We start from the raw sequence: 13,191 nt of genomic DNA on the forward strand, positions 1-13,191 counted from the left end.
GACTTGGTCAATCACTTTGCTCACATGTTTTATTTTCATGATTATTTGTTTAATATAAACTTCTATTAAATCCCGAGCATATAGCTAATCTTATTTATAGTGACGTAATCACAGTGGAATATAAATATGATTATATGTTCAAAATAAGTTAGTTCTAAGATTAGTCAGTGCACAAGATTTACACTGACTTGCCAATCTACGATATGATCTACTTACACATTACAGTGTTATGTTCTTTCTAGAACATTAGCAAAGTAGATAAGATCGGATGTATTTGTTACATCGGACTGGACCGATATTGACAGTTGATAAGATAAGTAAACATATCGTTATTATCTATTATAGTCATATCATATAGTTGACCATAGGTCAATTCAATCTCAATTCTGAGTGGTTAGTATTCTAACTGATTGTATTATTTGAGTTCTTTGACTTGTTCGCTACCAGCTTACCCTACGGACTAGCCCATACTTACATCTTGGGAACTCGGTAGTACAATTGAGTGGGAGTATTAATCATAGATATGAACATCTATAGCTTCTGATGAAGAAGTGAAACGATGGTTTCCTTTTAGTTTGGTTCAAGGTGTTAAATGATAGAGATCTCATTTCAGTAATTAAATTAGTTTACTGAAATATCATTTACAAGGAACTAAGTGTTTTAAGGATAAAATACAATGAGGGGTAAAACGGTATTTTAGTTCTATCTCATTGTTGACCGTCTATAGAGGATTGAGTGACAATTATGGTTGTAACAATGGATAATTAATAGCGTATCTATATTTGTTATAGAGAGTTCTATGAATTCAAGAGTGCAATTCCGAGTCTATAGTGGAGTCACGAGGAATTAATAAGTTAGTAAATTTATTTGTTAGATTTATAATAACTTATTGGAGCTTGATTTCATAGGCCCGTGGTCCCCATTGTACCTTGGATAAAATCATAAATATAGATAGTCTCAATTAATTAATTTAATCATCAATTAGAATTATCAAAGTTGACCAGGTCAATTTTGGATAGTTTCACAGAGTTATGTAATTTTGAGAAGAAAAGAGAAATTATGGCAGATTTATTAATTAAGATAAATTGGTATCTGAATTAATAAATAATTTTAAATTAATGTTCAATTTATAAATAATTAATTTGATAAAGGATTTAAATAATTATTTATTTAATTAAATCAATAGAAAATAATACATGCATTGATTTTAAGTCCAATGGGCTTATAATCAAATGGGAAATTTCACGGGCCTATAGCCCATGATAATTTCGACCTAGGGCTTCAAAATGGTTATTATTTTATTGATTTTTTAATTAAATTAAATGACTTAATTGAGTCTATAAAATGAGTGCTTAGAGAGAAGTCAAAACATAAGTTTGATAAGTCTCAAGTCAGATTTTCTGATAGTTTTAGATTCTCTCTAAACACAAGTCATTTTCTAAACCTCTTTGTTATTTTCTCTTCTTCTCTCTATATCTATCTCATGTGTTGAGAATTGCTCATACTAGTCTAGGTGGTTCTAAGGATACATTGGAAGATTGTGAAGAAAATAGAAGATCGGTTCAGTTTCTTGATAATACTCTGCGACAGAGAGGATACAAGAGTTAGAGAAACTGAAGGAATGACTCTTTAATTCCGCTGCGTATACTGTAAGTATTCTATTATTTGTTTCTCTTTGAATTCAATTTTAGAAACATGTTTTAAGCTTTCTCGTATTAATTTGTTTAATATTAGATATACATGAAAATAAATAAAGATCTTGTATAAGCTAATCCAACAACCTAATCATAACCAATTATAACTTCCATTAATGAAAATCAACAATAATAGGGTCTTGACCTAAACCTCACTCTCGGGGCCCCGAATTGTACCCAAATGGTGAGTAGATTCAATCCCGAGCCTTAGAAATTGAAACCCCGAGCCAAAAACCCTTAAAAATGCCCAAAATAGGGAATCTGAAGAAGCAGGGTAGTGCTATAGCGCTACCCCTTAGCGCCCCAGCGCCCAAGACAGATTGAAACCCTCCTGAGTAGCGATGTAGTGCCCACTTGTGAGCGTTGTAGCGCTACACTCAGCTAGAATTGCCCTGAAACTTTCCCCCTTCAACTTCACCATTTCCAAAATGAACCAAAAGCTTCCAAACCTCATTTTAAGTCCCAAATTAACCCAAAAACCATCTACACTTGTCCTAGGCATCACAACCCAAGTTACCCTAGCCAAAAACTCCCATCAATTCCCTTTACCCAACCTAGAAATCCAAGCTGAATTTCAAAACAAAAACAGAGCAAAGCTAGAGTTTTAATGGCTAGAAACTTACCTCAAGCTCAGTTTAGGAACCTCTTCAATGGTGAAACACAATCCTAAGCCCTCAAGATCCACTTCCCTAGCTTGAACCCTCAAGAAAAGCTCCAGAAAATCCAAAAGAAAAAGGAGAAGAAAAAGATGTACGGGAGGAGATGTTTATGCTCTGTTTTGGCCTAAGTTCCACAGCCTTCAATGGCTTATGTATATAATATGGTGAAAAGTCCTTTTTGCCCCTAGGTCAAATAAAGTTTTCTAAAGGCTCCCAAGGGTAAAACTGTCATTTCCCACCTATTTTGTTAATCATAATTAACACCCTCCAATTGCCGCTATTCTCGATATTCTCAAATACCAATAATTCATATCCCGTTACCCTTTAATTTCCGACAACACTCTAATCACCAAATTACCCCGAGACTCACCCCGAGCCCCGAACTTAATCCCGTTATGACCAAACCGCTAACTTGCACTCAAAGATCGTCTCACGCCAAATGACTCGAAGAAATCCACATTATAATGTGGCCTCAACAATAGATCACCGACATGCATACAAATATACAATTACGCCCTCGACGGGTCAAATTACCAAAATGCCCCTATGATGAAATGTGGACCCACATACATGCATTTAACATCATATTATAATATAATACACACAAACATGCATATAATAATTTAATGGCATAATAAATCAGTTATGGCCCTCCCGGCCTACTAATCCAACCATTAAACTGCATTAGGGATTTTGGGGCATTACACCAGCGGAATGCCCTATTATTACCGACGGAAGCCTCCGCCTCTAATACTCCCTTCTGTTGTAGTGTCAAGCCCCACACCACACAGCATGATGCAGTTTGAGAAATATACAATTCATAATACACCATAAAGAGTTTAAAACCATTACTACTAAGTGCAATATTATCAAAGAATTTGATACTATTACTACTAAAAGAAATTAATTCAATACTTAAGTTCAATTATTAATAAAGATTTAGCATTGTTTTTAGTATTACCATTAAAAAATTAATTTGATACTTAAGTATGATTATTAATAATGATTTTGTATTATTACTGTAAATTGAAAAAAATTAAAAATTATTTTTTTATTTATTAAATATTTTTTTAAATAAGAATTATTTATTTTTTGACATGTGACCCTATATATATTTGTCATGTGTATCTTAGTTGACACTTAATATGTTTACGCAATATTTAACATCTAAAATGACTAACTTACAACAAACTATTAAGGGAATGAGGTTTTGCAATTAATTTTTTTGATTAGAGGGTTTGTCGCAACTTTTATAAAAGAATATGGGGTTTTGCCGCAAACATCCATTATAAAAATAACTTTTCATATTGTAACTATATCAAGTGAGATGCTTTTCATATCAACACTACATTGAATTAGTTCCAAAATCAAAAGTTTATACAACAAGCATTGAGTGTCAATTCTTGACGAAAACATAAAAGACTAGTTATTCTAATTTTTGGATTATTTAAAAAATAATTATTTTTTAAACGATTATTTTTTTATATTTGTTTTTATAATTTTACGGCCATTATTTTCCCCAAAAATATGCTCTTATTTTTTCAAATATAAAGTTTTGGAAAAAATATTAATTCTATAGGACAACCCAAGTCTCTAAACATACATAAAACTTAGTAATATATTTACCTTTTCTTATAAGTTTAATAAGACAAAAACATAACATTTATAGAGTAATTAGAAACAAAATATATGTATTATTTTGCAGGTTATTTGTAGCAATATATAATACTAAATTATTATTAATAATTATACTTAAGTATTAAATTAATTTTTTTTACTGTAATAATACTAATTTTTTTTACTGAAAATTGTAAATCAATTAATTTTTTTGACAGCAATTATAAAAAATTTCGTACTATTACAACTAAAAGAAAATTAATTTGATACTTTAGTACCAACAAAAATTTAGCATTTTTGTTCTCAAAAAAATTAATTTAGTATTTAAGTACAAGTATTAATAAGATTTTGGTAAATATTATCACTGCAGAAACTATAGTATAAATTAATGAGTTAGTATTATTAACATGTTGCAGTCATATCAAATAATCCCATGCTATATACAACTAGTGATAGACTATAAGTTAAGCATTGGAGCACACTTATATATAAAGTATGGATATGAAAGATAGCAAATTCATGTGCCGTAACATTAAAGTTATAATTACCACGAGAAAGATATATCCCCAGAAAGTTAGACAATAAAACTTTTATGTCCGAAAAAATAATTCTCATCTCATTGTGATAAACAGTAGTATTATTCAAAAAAATTCAAAATTTGGACCAAAGACAATGAGCGATTAAATAAAACTTTAATAGGTTGGTGAATTCCTCAAACCCATGTAATCACACTATACTATACATACATCAACATATATAATTTATTATAAAGAGAGTTTTTTTTCTTTGAAGTAACAAAGCTTTTATTCGAATTATTATTCAATTATCATCATCCGTTACATAATAAAAAGTGCTATAAAAAACCAATTACAAAACATGTCTCTGAGCAAGTGTCAACTTCTTTCTCTTCTGTTCTAATCAATTCGGGTTTTCTTCTTCTTCTTCGTCCTCCTTCTTGAAAAACAAGCCAAGCTTCTCCAATGGCGACCTTGATAATATGTGAGAAGAAGATTCGATGTGCCAATGGGGACTTCTTCCAACATATCGGCACGAGGGCCTGTATCCGCATAGCTTTTCGAGTTCCAAGAAAGGCTTCAGATTTTGGTCAGAATAATGAGCCAAATGACCAACTTGCTCAACCTGTGTTTGCATAATATATAATACAATTTTAGTATCAAAACAAAAACAAGAACAAAAACACAAACACAAATGCAAAGCAAATTAACCTTTTCAAGTGCCACTCGAGAAGCTTCTCTTTTTGTTTTTAATCGTCTCAGTTTTGCTAGTCTTGCTCTCTCTTCTCTGTCCTCTCTTTCTTTCTCAATCCTTGCCTTTGTGGCTCGCGCAGCAATGAGTGCTTTTTTCAAAGGACATTCTAAATAAAACAACAACAACAGAAGATTGATTATTATTAATATATAATTAAGTGTGATCGATCGATGAAGAAATAAAAAAGACTAATTATATATATATATATATATATTACCTTGTGTAGAACCTGAAGTTGCATTCCTCTGACACTGAGAATGCCTCTGATTGTTCATCTGCAACAAATTAAATCAACAAGTAAGTGATGATGAGATTACAATTACATGATTGCAAAGATCGATATTTAAATTTGTTGGTATCAAAGTTATACCAAATTTTCTTACTTTTTCAGTCTTGACGGAATAAGTTTGATGAAGCTTTCCTTTGGAAGGATTTGGGCTTTCAAGATTTTTCCATCTCGGAGTCTTCATTGATGATTTCATGGCACTCTCAAACTTGTTATGCATGAGAAAAATATATGCATGGATGAGAGTAAAAATGATTTATGAATGGCCCTTTATATAGTACGTAATCTTATTTTGGTTTTTAAATTTATAAAATATCTGATTTAAATATATTGTTAAATAATCACGAAAATCTTGGATGTCAAACGAATTTTTTTAAATTATTATTTTCAGTCAGTTATAATACTTGCGCAGGAAATTAAACACAAATAATAAAAAAAATCACCCAAAATATTTAAAACAGCATTTAATTATTCTCGTATAATTAAAATAAAATCGACCAGATTCTAAGATTGAGTTGATCATATTTAAAAATATGTTTCGAACCTATGACAAAGACAAAATAAACCAAAATAAATCCGGAAAAAAAAACTGCTTAAAAATTGAACATTAAATAGAAAAGTGTTTAAAATTAGATAAATTTTGCCATATAAATTTTGAAAATCTCAGAAATAAAGCATTCATCCATGTATGTATGATAACCAAACCTCCAATAAGTATAAAATTAAAAATAAAAATAATAAAAACCATACAAACTCATATTATAACTTCAAAAGTTTAGGACATTATTGGTTCGTAATTTGAAAATTATATTTTTAAAAATGATTCTGAAATAAAAATTTGGATTTAGTGTCTAAAACATGTTTTTAAAAATGTGATTATTAATTGTACTATTTGCTAACTGTCTTTGAGTTTTAAAAAAAATGAATATTTAATTAATAGAAAAATTAAAAATATAAAACTAAATATGTAATTAATACGAAAACTATTTTAATTTGTTACCATATTTGTTTGATTATAATTTTTTTTTACTTTTAGTATAATAATTGAAGTGTAATAATATTATTTTTATTATTTATTAATAGTAATTATTTGTTTGTTGTAATCTTTATTTGATAAAATATTTTTTTCTTCAATAAATTTTTTTAACAAATATATTATAAATTAGAATAAAGTTATATAATTAATTTCAAGTGTTCTTTTTTTAAAATAAAAAAATAATTAATAATAAAAAAACAAAAAGATGGAGCTTGCTTCAGTCAAATATTAATCTCATTAGATCACCTAGAAGAGCCTATACATGGCAGATTCTCTAGTTTTAATAAAAAAACATAAAAGAAAAAACTTAAAGAAAAAACTTAAAACTGAGCAATAAAACAAGACGATACTGATACAGAGGAGGAAAGTTCCTTGGATGAATAGCCAATCACCAACTTTTTCCAACACATCCTCACCAATACTACTACACCGGCTTCTAAACACTGCTAATCCACCGTCGTAATCCATAGTAGTTGTCGTTTCATTGGAAGAGAATGGTACCCTCAAACCGTCACAACCGACCTCCATCCCAATCGTTCTCTGCTTCGACCAAGGTATAATAATATTACCACTTTTATACGTAACATCATAAGTCAACGCAAAGTCAACGTAAAAAACCCCAGATTCTTGCCCAGAGTGCATGCCGGTACTGCTGTCACCATCTACGTCCCAATGCTCGACCTCCGCCGTCACGTTCTCGAGGCTGAACCACTTAGTGTCGTAATAGTCATCTTCTTCGTAATCATTGCTCTGATAGTAAGCCACTATCGCGACTGGAGAATCGGACTTGGCAATGGTGAGATATTTTTTGTGGTTGATGAGTTGTGAAGCCGTGAGCGTTACGTGGTCGACGATCATGGCCTTCTTTTCTGTGTTTTCGAGGAGAAACCCTACGTTTAGGCTGGCGGTTACGCGGTTTTGGTCGACGTCGACGCCGCGAACGGTGGTGGAAACCGTCGTGACTGAGACTTGGGGTGGTTGTGGGAGTTGTTTTCTTATATGCAGCGTGTAGAGGGAAGTGCAAAATAGGATTAGTCCCATGGTTATGGTGATCATGAAAGCTGTGGTGAGCCAATGATCAAAAGATTTCTTCCCAGATTTCTTCATGTTAATTTGGTTGAGTATAGTCTATATCGATAGTTAATTGAATTATTGATCAGAATATATATATAGATATATTTATAGGCTAGACTAATTGGGTTCTAATTATATTTTTTTTCTTTTAAAAACAAATAAATATCTTTTAAATTGTATATAAAAAAAAATAATGAATTTAAATTTGAAAAGATATTAGTATTTAAATGGGATATATATTTGAATTATAATTATAAATATATATGAGTATTAAATAGTTAATTGTTAGTTTATTAAATTCCGGAAAATGTTACACGTTTGGTTCTTGTTATTTATCAATCCTTTCGGCCCAAATTTAATTTTTTCAGCCATTTGTCTCTTTTGTGTTAATGTCGTTTACTGGCGATGATAGTGTCGTTTTTACGTCATGTTTCTTTAATTGATGTCGTTTTATATTTTCTTCTGGAACGTCTTTGTTAAGAGCTCTGAATATATTGCATTGTCAGGCATGCAAATGAGTTGGAATTGGCACATCTCTGGTAATCTTAAAATCAAAAGCTTGAGTTTCAAGTCCAGTTCAATCGTTCTGTTCATCATATTTTTGAAACTATTTGTAGAATAGCCTAGTAATCAGTGACCTGCCATTTCAACTGGGTTTTGAGGAAAATGTCAATTATTCCTGTAATATGCCAGTTGAGCACCAAACTCATTAGTTTTTTTTTTCTTTCTATTATTATTATTAATAAATAGACAATAAGAAAATTTGGAAATAAATTCCCTATTGCTTAAATAGACCACATTCTTAACCCTAAAAAAAACTTTTATTACTCTTTTTTTATTTTCCTGTTTGAAAAATAGATTTTTATTTTATTAATTTTTTAATTTAAAAAGGTAAATTTTCAGTAAATTATTAAGAAATTCATAAGTTTTATTATCCTAAAAAAATTTATTTTCTCAAATAACAAAATAAACAAATTTTAGTCCTAAGTAATAATTATTTTTGTGAAAAAAATAAAGTTCTAACTCACACAAGAATATTTTAAGAATTTTCAATAAAATATAGAACCTCGTTATATTTTAAGTCACTTAAATCTTAATCTTAATTCATAGAAAGTTATATTCTATTTACTATAAGAAGAAAAAAATTAACATGATTTGAATAGTGAATTATGACTTAAAGTTTAAAAACCAAATTTGTCCAAAATATAACTTAATTTGACAACATTTTTAGAAAAATCAAAACTCACAATCTATGGGGTATTTCTTAGTCAACTCTTGCAGGACCTTTAATTAATATAAAAAGATTCAATAAATAAAACCAGCTAAAAATATTGATTTTACACTTGCCAAAACGTTGTTCAAACATATACTCTTCAAACTGTCAGCTTTTCACTCCACTTTGCACATCAATCACAAAAAACTTATAACTTAACCTTGACATAACATTTTTTAGTGTTTCAAAATGCTAAAATTAAGTACTATTCTTAATAATAAAATTCAGAAAGTCTCATTTTAAAATTTGACCAATAACCTAGTGTTTGGCTCGTTGGAAGCCACTATAACAAAAACCATTTTGGCAGCAAACAATTTTGAGCATCTAAGTTAGAAAATTCATAACTGTAGTGAATTTTTAAAAACGATTTCATAGGTTTAATATTCAATATACCAAGAATGTCTAGTTAAAATTTCAGCCAAAAATAAATAGTTTAACTCATCCAAATCGTTACTCAAAGTCTCAGTATTAAAACTGCCAGTCAACATTTCAGATTGCACATGCAATCTAAAAATAATCATTACTTGAGTTATCCAAAACGTTTTTCAGAGGTTCAAAAGCCTAAACTTGTGCAATATTCCCATATTATTTAACAATGGTGAAAACCATTTCATGATAACAGATTGTAAAATTAGAGTTTGACTCGTTGGAAGTCACCCATAAAATCTGGCATCAAGAAATTTTTATAAACTTCCTATGGAAGCTTTGGATTTCCACTAAAAGATCAACATAGCACACATGCATGCACCATCTAATGCTATCACACACATTATTACAACATAAACAAGAGATCAAAACCTTCCATTCATCTCAAAAACACAAATCGGAAGATTAAACATAAACTATTACCAAAACACAAGATTTTTACCTTTGAAGTTCTAGGTTTTGTTTCTCTTGGGTCCTTGAGCTTTTTGACCCACTCCTCTATCCTCTTAGCACCTTAACACTCATCACAAATTCACCATGATCATATCCAAACCAATCTTAGAATAAAAAAGTAAATGAAGAGATTTTGAAACCCTAAAGTGTACCTTGAAATGTTAGAATAAGGCTTGCATGCACAAGCTTTTAGCTCATCTTCCTACTTGAAATTGATTCCTACTCTTTCAATATACATGATTTGAGTTAGATAGAGCTCCAACTCTAAAATACGAAATGAGAAAGCACCCAAGGGTGCTCAGCCAAGAGAAAGGGAAAAAAACAAGAATGTTCATGAGAAACTTACCTCTTTGATGAGCTCAAGCTTGGAGGTTCTCTAATGGAATTCTTGTGAGGAGAGAGGGAGATTTCTTGTTCACATTTTCTAGTGAGATGGGAGAGCTTTCTTGCTGAAATGTTGCAGAGAAAGAAGAAAAAAAAATGAAAGAAGAGAGAGAGACAGAGGCTAGGCGTGCAGAGAGGAAAAGGAAGAGGAAGAATGAGTTGTTGGTTTTGCTCTTAGAGAGTTTAGTGTAAGACTTGAAGTAACAATATAGGAATATGATGACTATCTTACCACTCACATGTCAGCCAACCCCTCTAAAATACACTTATGCCCTCCTATTTTTTTTTTTTAAATAAAGCAACTTATTGCCCAAGGCTAGAATGATACTTTTTGTAAAAATGTAATTTCTTATAGTTTTCACCTAAAGGAACTTATGATTTTTAATTTAATTGAATATCATACAAAAATATTTGATGACATTAGTCTTGCAAAAATAAATATTGCATAATTTTACTTATGTAATTTCTTTTGGTCTTAATTCCACCTTAAGTAGGATTAAATATTTTCCCATAGCTTGCACATATTGAATTTTCCCGGAAAATTCATTAAAAATTTTTTTTTCTTTTTCATAATTATTTTATGCTCAACTTAATTTTCCTTTCGTTATAATTATTGGAGAATATTTTAGATCCGAGATTTTCACCTGATTAGGGATTTTGACTCGGTCCGCGACCGCAGTCTTAGTTTGATTGCATAACCAAACTTATTATATAATAACCAATATTTAAACACATAACGTACATACAAGACATACCATATTTCTTACAAGTATCAAAATACTTGGAAATAAAGTTTTTGAAAATAAAATTTACCGTAAACCCGAATTTTACTTGGTGCCCTAAACGCGGGGAGTTACATAAGCCAATTTTTTTGTCACCAACAATTTTTTTTAATTTCAATTGATTTTTGGTTTAATGGTTTTTTTTTCCTTTTTTAATATTCAAAAGATTGTTTAATTTTAAAAAAATTTAAAATTCGGGGAGTCAGTTGGGTAATGATAATAGTAATACCACATCGGCGTCCAAACTGCCACATCACTATTCCATTAGAGAAATTGGACGAAAGTCACATATTTTAGGAACGTAAATAATTCAAGGAGAATTTTTAACATGCTAAAAAACTATGGAGGCACGATTTGGATTTATAATAGTTCCGGAGAAAAAAAATCCTAATAAGCCTTTTTTTTAATACTTAACTCCATTGAGAACAAATTAATTTTTTTGAGAACAAACTAGCTAATTCAGATGATTCACACATGAATGAATAATGACATTGTATCAAATTTTTAGTAATGGGACAAAAAATTAGATTTAAAGATCTGTAAATCTTAGTATTTTTTTTTAGTGTAGATATAATAAGACGTAAGGATCATCTTCCACACCCTGACTTTTTATTGGTAATTACAGAATGAGCTGAGTAAGTATTAAATATATAATTAGGATAAATAATAATTTAGATTATACTCCTCTTCCATGCACCACAAAAAGTAAAAAAATATAGGGATATATTGAAGAGTTATACCGTATGTATATGGCAAGTTGGTTTTAATTAATTTTAATGGTGCTAATATTATACACTTAGTTTAAAGTCTTTGAATATTTGCTAAGGTTTCACCAATCATAGACTTAGTTTAAAGTCTTTGAATATTTGCTAAGGTTTCACCAACCACCACCGTACATGGAGAAAGACTTCTTTTGTTATATTTAAGATATTATACCAAAATATGAGGGAAGATGTGATTAAGAAACACCTTTCATGCCATCCAATCATTACTTAGATAATATTGAAGGTTATCATTAAATAAAAGTAGCATAATTTAATATCTGAAATTTCTTAGTGATTGACTAGTTAAGCTTATTGAGAATAAAGAGATTAAATATGTCTGTAAGCTCCTAGCTGCACTGCATAAATAACCCGTCATTTTAATAAATATACATATATATATATATATATTTGACCTAGTTGATATTATTGTAGCAGAGAAATTTGACTATTGATGCATAAAACCCTTTTATATTTCTCAAATGCAGGCTAACCAGGTACAGCTAATCCCCTCATATCGTTAGATTGGAGTCTTTGGAGTTGGAGCTTGCCCCATTGGAAAGGTATCTTTCCACATGGTATTGAATTGCAGATGTAAATACTAGATATGATTATGGTTCTTGGATTTCATTTTATTTCTCAAAAAGATAAAATATAATAATCCCAGAACATATTTGAACAGAGCAAATATTACATACATTACAGATTCAGAAGAAAAAAAAAAGAAGAGAAAAGACTATTGAATTAGAGTTATGCAATAGTTGGCTTAACCATCAAAATCATCACTCGGTGGTATGACTGTTGGTCTTGTATTAGTCATATTCGCTTTGCTTTACGGTTCCTTTGGCATTGACCGGTTCACATGGCGAAACAATATTAGAATTTAGAGTTGCTTTAATTACTGAGATTTGGACCTAACAAGGAATTATGATTAGTTTTCAATATGATTTTTAAAGATTAGCACACATAGATATGACTTTAGTGACATGAGATTGAGATAATCATAGTAAAGATGACATGAGACATCAAATTATTACAAGAATTCATTAAAGATGAACGTTAATCTTTGTTTTTATTATTAATACTCTTAAAAGTAAAAAAAAAAAAAATTGTCCTCTACATATTCGTAAAAAAGTTATCAAGTAGAACAAAGATTAACCATGTTGTTAAAGTGTTCAAACGTGGTCTCAAAACTCAAATAAGCTATTGATTCATGGCAAAAAGTTCCAACGCGTATTGTTATTATTATTTTGAAAAAGTGAGAGCTGGTGGCATCACTGGCATGAAGATGGTAACCACGATAAAGAAAAAAGAAGTAATTCATTATTGAATGGTAAGTGCTTTGCTTAAATAAATTCAACAATCGAAAGAGCACAAAAGTTACCCTGTTTTTAAGTCTTCTAATTTGTCCAACTCATAATGAATCTTGTATTTGAATGACGACTTGACCTTCTAACAAAGAAAACTATATTCCATA

This window comes from Humulus lupulus, chromosome 7 (assembly GCF_963169125.1).
Source record: "Humulus lupulus chromosome 7, drHumLupu1.1, whole genome shotgun sequence".
In the NCBI taxonomy this organism is placed as follows: domain Eukaryota; kingdom Viridiplantae; phylum Streptophyta; class Magnoliopsida; order Rosales; family Cannabaceae; genus Humulus; species Humulus lupulus.